The following is a 6,984-nucleotide window of genomic DNA, read 5'->3' as shown; positions in this document are numbered from 1 at the left end:
ACAAACCCAAACGTCTTCACTCAAACAAGGCAGTTGCTTCTCTTGCAACCAAATCTGAAAGTAGAGCTCTAATAGAAGGAGGTGTGGAACAAATATTTGATTGCAGACCTCACTGTTATTACTATGTGGTCCATGGGCCACACCAAAAATTGGTATCCTGTTTTCTGATTCAAGCTATAACGCAGGAACAAAGAATTTTAAAACTGCATTGGAAAACTAATGCTTTCTTTAATTTTTATTAATTTTACTGCATATGACACCCAGATATGCACCTGAAGAATTTTAGACAAATGTAGGGTACTCTTTTACTTTTCTAACAATGAGTAATTTTGATATGCCATAGTTAGCCACATATCCACATTTCATATATTTTTTATCTGACTCTGTTTCAGTTTGTCTGTGGGCCTTGTGCCTCTTGACCTACCTATTTCAGCCTTGCACTCTATTGGACCCAGTAGGTGAGGCCTTGTGTCAGACACAGCCAGTGTGGGAGTCTCTCTGAACTTGTACTGCAGCTACTACAAACTGAGAGAAGGGAGTTTGAAGTAGAACCTGTAGGCCTTGCACAAAGAGCTGGAAAAAGGGCTTACCCTGTGTTATTTCCCCCCTAAAAAGAATCGGCTCATTCTTGTTCTTTAAAGTTTATTGTAGTTATCAAGCTTCTGCCTTCTGATGCTGAACTGGGGCTAATGCCATTGTGGCATATGAAGGAGTCCTTGCATGATCCACAACTTTTAAATTTGGCCTTGATATTGGAAGATACTTCATGTAATGCACACCCCCATTAACTTGTCAGCAATTACAGATTTCCTTGCATAAAACTGTTCTTCCTTCCTTGACAGTTGTGCAGCAGAAGGCTGTAACTGCACCAGCCAAGGAGAAAACCAGATCGGCACTGGGAGGGGCTGGAGGATGCATTCCCACAACTCCGGGAACGTGTCCTTCTAGGACCTCCCAGTGCTGATTGGGGCCTTCACTTTCCCAGTAAATTGGGGCCCAGCCCTGGTTGCCCTGGAGAGCTTCGTTTTTCCGGAGGTCTCCAGGGTTTTCTGGGTCATCTAGTCACCCTAAGAGTACATATCTCCCCTGATACTTGCTAAAAGTGGCCATGGCAGGGATGGGGAAACTCTGGGCCTCAAAGATTAAACTCTGGCCCTCAAAGAGTCAGTGTGGTGTAGTGGCTAAAGTGTTGGACTGGGAGTCAGGAGATGAATAATAATAATTAATAATAATTTTTTAAAATTTATTTCTTACCCGCCTCTCCCTTTGGATCCTTGGTTCTAGTCCCCACTCAGCCATGGAAACCCACTGGGTGACTTTGGGACAGTCACAGACTCTCAGCCCAACCTACCTCACAGGGTTGCTCTTGTGAGGATAAAATGGAAGGAGGAGGATTCCTTGAAAGAAAAAAGGCAGGATATAAATGAAATAAAGATTACTCATGTAGCCCACAGACGCCCCCTCCTCCAAGCCTCATTTCCTGGAGGCTACTGGGGAGAGGAATCACCACTGTTATCTTTAATCACTTATCAGAGATAACAGCAGGGATCCAGTTTCATGTGCCACTTATCCCAAATGGGGCAATGAGTGGCATGCAAAGGCAGAACTTGGAGGAACCACTTGTCCAAGCACCAGCTGAGTCCTTTCTTCTGTTCGGAAAGAAATAAGGAACTCTATACCCCTCTCTGCACAAAGAAAGCAGAATGGGTGAGGATTGGGACAAGACAATGTCAGGGAGGGGTGGAACTTCTTGGGCGGGATGAGATGGTGTCAGGGAGGGACTTTACAAGTGAGCCCAACCACCAATGTTATCCAACCCACAAGATTGGTCTAGGGGGGATCCTCACCCACCATCCCAAAAATGTTCAACAACCCTGTGCTAGGGACTTCAGCAAGCCAATTCTGCCTTTTCCCCCCTGCCCCCTCAAGTTTCCTCTCATCTCAATTGACACCTTGACATTCTGTACACCCTGGAGGTTCACAGGCCCTTATCAGGTTGCTTCTGTGTGTGTAGGGAATCTCTTGAGCATGGTGACAGACAGACATGCCTTCTTTCAGAATAACTCATTCTGTCCCACCCACTCCCCAAATATCCAGCATCCTGTGGCTACTGAGGTTCCACATTGGGGATCCTAGGGATGCACATTTTTTAAACCTTTTTCTTTAAAAGAAGAAATCACCTCCATTTCTTGCATGATAAAGTCCACATGTTTCTAAGCAAAACGTTCCTCCTTTACTATGTTGGTGGGTTTCTCTTAAGAGAAAGCTTGACTTCTTTAACAATGGGACACAGCCAAATCTGTGGCAGGCAGGTTGTTTGGTTTTAAACAATTGCTGCAGGATGTGGTGATCCAACTTGGTAAGGTGTGTTAGCTGTTTTTGCTATGTGCTGCAGTCGTAATAAATATCTTCCTCCCCAATCCCCAGCAGCTATCTCTCTCCTTCCCATCTTTTTTCACTCTGTAGACGGAATCAAATAAGGTGCCAATCTGAGATGCTGCTTGCCTGTACAGTTATCACACTTATTTGTACCAATTTAGTATATTCATTCATCTCCCTCCCTTTTGCAATAAAATACATATTCTTATATTTGAACTTGGAAATGTAACAAAACCTTGAAAATTAGCATAGTTTAGGGTGCAAAAAATGTTTATCATGAGCATGATTCAAGGCTCCTAGTACAATAGTAGGATCCACCAGTAGCACAATGGGAAGCTAGTGGTTCTTCTTCGTGGTCTCTGTGCATTCACACATATGGGCTTTGCGCCTGCGCAGAGCTAGTTCCGGAGACTTCACAAGCTGAGAAACGTTTAGGCGGGAACCCCTCCCCCACCATCCACTGAGCATGCCCAGGGGTTCCTGCCCAAACTCCCCAGTTCCTTTTCGATCGCTACGAGTTAGCAGCTCCGTGAGACTTTGCTCCACTTTTTGCTTATCTTTACTTACCTTGCTGAGAACTCGTTCCTACTCCTTCTTCTTTTCCTTTCTTCTCTTCACTTTTTCCTCCTAAATATATTATTATTATTATTATTATTATTATTATTATTATTATTATCATTATTATTATTATTATTATTCTACTCCAGACACGGATATCCTCCATACCCTCGATACGACAACCTCCCTCAGCGTCACTTTCTCGCCCTCCTGCCGACAATGATGCTCCTTCCTCGCATCCGCTCACAACTAGGGATGCCTCCAGGGCGCCTGTCTCAGTACCGAGTCAGCAACCTCTCATTATTTCTGCCGCAACTCTCTCCTCGCAAACCACGCAGATCGATACCGCGCTCCAGCAGCATCCCCAATCAGACGATGATTACGACTCTGACTCTGAATCTTCCATTCCACACTCCATTCCGTCTCCAACTGACTTAGTGTCTCCTCCAGAAAGATCGTCACCGTCTGAGGATATGGCACAGTTTGCAGAACAAGTGCAGCGCATGGCCGTGTCTCTTGGTATCAAGATGTCACAACCAAAGGAGAAACTGCATGATCCAGTTTTTGACGCAGTCTCCTCTGAGTCTTCTACACCCGTGGCAATCCCATATTTACCTACACTACTTCAGACTGCCCAACAATCTTGGAAGTTGCCATCATCCATGCCACCCACTTCCAGGAGGTATGAATCCATGTACAAAATTCAAGAGTCAGAGGCATCCTTCCTAGTCAATCATCCTAAGCCCAATTCCATCATTGTTGAGGCCTCACAAGGACGATCACAGAAAAGACACACCACCCCTGTAGACAAGGAGGGCCGTAGGCTGGATATTTTTGGACGCAGAATTTACTCTTCCACCGCTCTTTCCCTAAGAGTAGCCAACTACCAGGCCACCATGGCTCGTTATCAGCTATTCTTATGGGAAAAGATGTCGTCTCTTTGCAACTACTTACCTGATGAGCAAAGGGATTTAGCCCATATCTTCTACACCATGAGACTTTCCAGACAGGAAGCCATGAGACTTTCCAGACAGGAAATCAATACAGCACACCATGCCACTGATTGTGCATCAAAAGCTATGATAGCATCTGTTGCCCTTCGGAGGCACGCATGGCTTCGCTCCGCTGGCCTCTCTCAAGAGACACACACACGAATCAAGGACCTCCCGTTTGATGGCAACGGCTTGTTTAATTCTACCACCGACAAAGCCATGGACAATATGCAAAAGGCTAGAAACACTGCAAAAAAGATGGGTATTGGGCAGCCCCAACAACCCTCCTTCCGTCATAAACGCTGGTTTTGCAACCAATCCACTACGTTTTCCCGATCCAATACACAACAGCACGACCGCCCCCTGAGATACCACACTCAAAACCAATATAAGAGACAACAATTTCCAAACCGCTTCAGACAAGTTAAGAACAAACCCGACAGCACCACCAAACGGCGCCTTTGACTCGCCGATTCATTCTCTCCTCACACCCATATTCGGAAACATTCTCGCCCCTCATCTACACACATGGACTCTCATCACTACAGACACCTGGGTGCTACACATCATTCAACATGGTTACAAGATCACCTTCTCCTTTCCTCCACCTCTCGGTATCATGAAAAACACCCAGCCTTCCCCTCCACTTACACAAGAAACAACATCGCTACTGGAAAAGGGAGCCATCCAACGAGTGCACCCCAACAACATCAACAAAGGGTTCTACTCTCGATATTTCACAGTTCCAAAGAGAAATGGCCGACTACGCCCCATTCTGGACTTGAGAGACCTCAATTCCTACATCATAACAACAAGGTTTCGCATGACCACGCTCGCAGCCATCCTTCCCCTACTTCAACAAAATTCCTGGTTCACAGCGGTGAACCTCAAGGACACCTATTTCCACATATCCATCCACCAAGATGCCACCTACTCCGATTCATGATAGGTCAGCAAATCTTCCAATTCCAGGTACTCCCCTTTGGGTTAGCAACAGCTCCCAGAATCTTCACCAAGTGCATGGCACCAGTATGTGCTTTCCTCAGAACTCTACGCATCAAAATTTACCCATACCTAGACGACTGGCTCCTGGTAGCCAAGTCCCACACAGAAGCAGTAAAAAATACCAGAACCACAGTCAACCTCCTCAGATCCCTAGGGCTCTGCATCAACGAGCAAAAATCCACTTTTCATCCTACCCAACGCATCAAATTCCTAGGAGCAATTTTGGACTCCACAATAAGCAAAGCCTTCCTGCCTCCCGACAGAGCGTCTACACTATCCCTTCTTGCTCAATCTCTATGGCAACACAGGACTGTGTCAGCATTCAAAATTCAAAGACTATTAGGCCTTATAGCAGCGACTGTCTATGTAGTCCCCTATGCACGCCTCCACATGAGGCCCCTTCAGCTATGGCTTTTCCAGAATTTCGACAATTATACCGATGCCCATCATTGCAGACTCTCTATACCGCCTCATATTCGCCAGTCCATCCGCTGGTGGACAGCCATAGACAACATCACAAGGGGCATGGACTTTGCACCACCAATTCCCTCGAGAACGGTAATCACAGATGCCTCACAGCTCGGGTGGGGTGCCCACTGCAGACATTTCAAGACCCAAGGACTCTGGAGTCCCATAGACAGACAGAAGCACACCAATGTACTAGAACTACTAGCTGTCAAAAAGACACTCATATCTTTCCAGCACATTTTATCCGGCCACAACATTCTCATACTCACAGACAATATGTCCATAGTATGGCACATAAACAAACAAGGTGGAACACGCTCCGCGGAGCTCATCGAGTTGACATTGGAAATTTTTCAATGGGTCATTGCACGGGACATCTCCCTCTCTGCACTACACATCGCAGGACAAGACAATGCTTTGGCCAACAACTTCAGCTGCCACTTTGTCGACGACCATGACTGGCAGCTATCCCAGAAGATCCAATCCATGATCTTCCGCTGTTGGGGCCAGCCCGTCATAGACCTCTTTGCCTCTCCCCTCAACACTGTCTGCACTCACTTCTGCACGAGAGCAGGCCTCGGACGCTTCTCCATGGGAGACACATTCCAATTCCAATGGTCAGGTCCCCTACTCTACCTGTTCCCACCTATACCTCTCCTGCAAAGAGTTATAGTAAAACTACAAACAGACAACTCCAACGCTATCCTCATTGCACCCTGGTGGCCCAGACAACCCTGGTTCACGCCTCTACTCAGACTATTCCTAGAGGAATACATCAGGCTGCCCAGACAACAGAATCTGATCACCAGGGACTCAGGTCACATTCTCCACCCAGATGTTCACACATTACAGCTAACGGCTTGGAGAATCCAACGCCGCACCTAGGAACCGATCTTCCATAGGTCATACTTAATGTCTTAGACCAGTGGTTCCCAAAGTGGGCGGTACTGCCCCCTTGGGGGCAGTGGGAATGCATAGGGGTCGTTAAGAGGCAAAGAGGTGGCAGGGGGGCACTCGAGGTGGTCTTCTCTGTACCAGGAGTTTTGGTTACAGAAGGAAATTTCTGATGGCTATTCTGCACTATGGAGAGTGGTTCAGAAGTACCTGGTTGCATTTCCAACACCATATTTGGTGGAATGTGGTTTTAGTGTGGTCTGCCTACTTCTCTCCAAGCAAAGAAATCGACTCCAGATTTTTTTTTAATTATTATTATTATTTTAACGTGGTGATTTAAGACTCAGGTTAAGTGACTTTAAACTAGACATTGGGAAACTGGTATCACTTCATCAAGCCCCTCCATCACATTAAGAATTTACAGAATAGTGAGGTACTCTACCCTAGTTACTAAATGTCGTATCTAATATTCTTGCTAAATGACTATCAGACTTCGAAAAGATGATACCTGAGAGAACTCCTTCTCCTTTACCAACCTGCCCAGTCACTGAGGTCATCTGAGGGCCTGCTCCTGGTGGTTCCACATAGATCTATCCTCCAATTGGAATCCACCAGGGGAAGAGCCTTCAGCATGGTGGCGCCCCTCCTGTGGAATTCCCTGCCTCTGGAGGTCAGGCAGGCGCCAACC

The sequence above is a fragment of the Elgaria multicarinata genome, chromosome 2, assembly GCF_023053635.1.
Source record: "Elgaria multicarinata webbii isolate HBS135686 ecotype San Diego chromosome 2, rElgMul1.1.pri, whole genome shotgun sequence".
Lineage (NCBI taxonomy): Eukaryota > Metazoa > Chordata > Lepidosauria > Squamata > Anguidae > Elgaria > Elgaria multicarinata.
Note: the sequence above shows the minus strand (reverse complement) of the source record.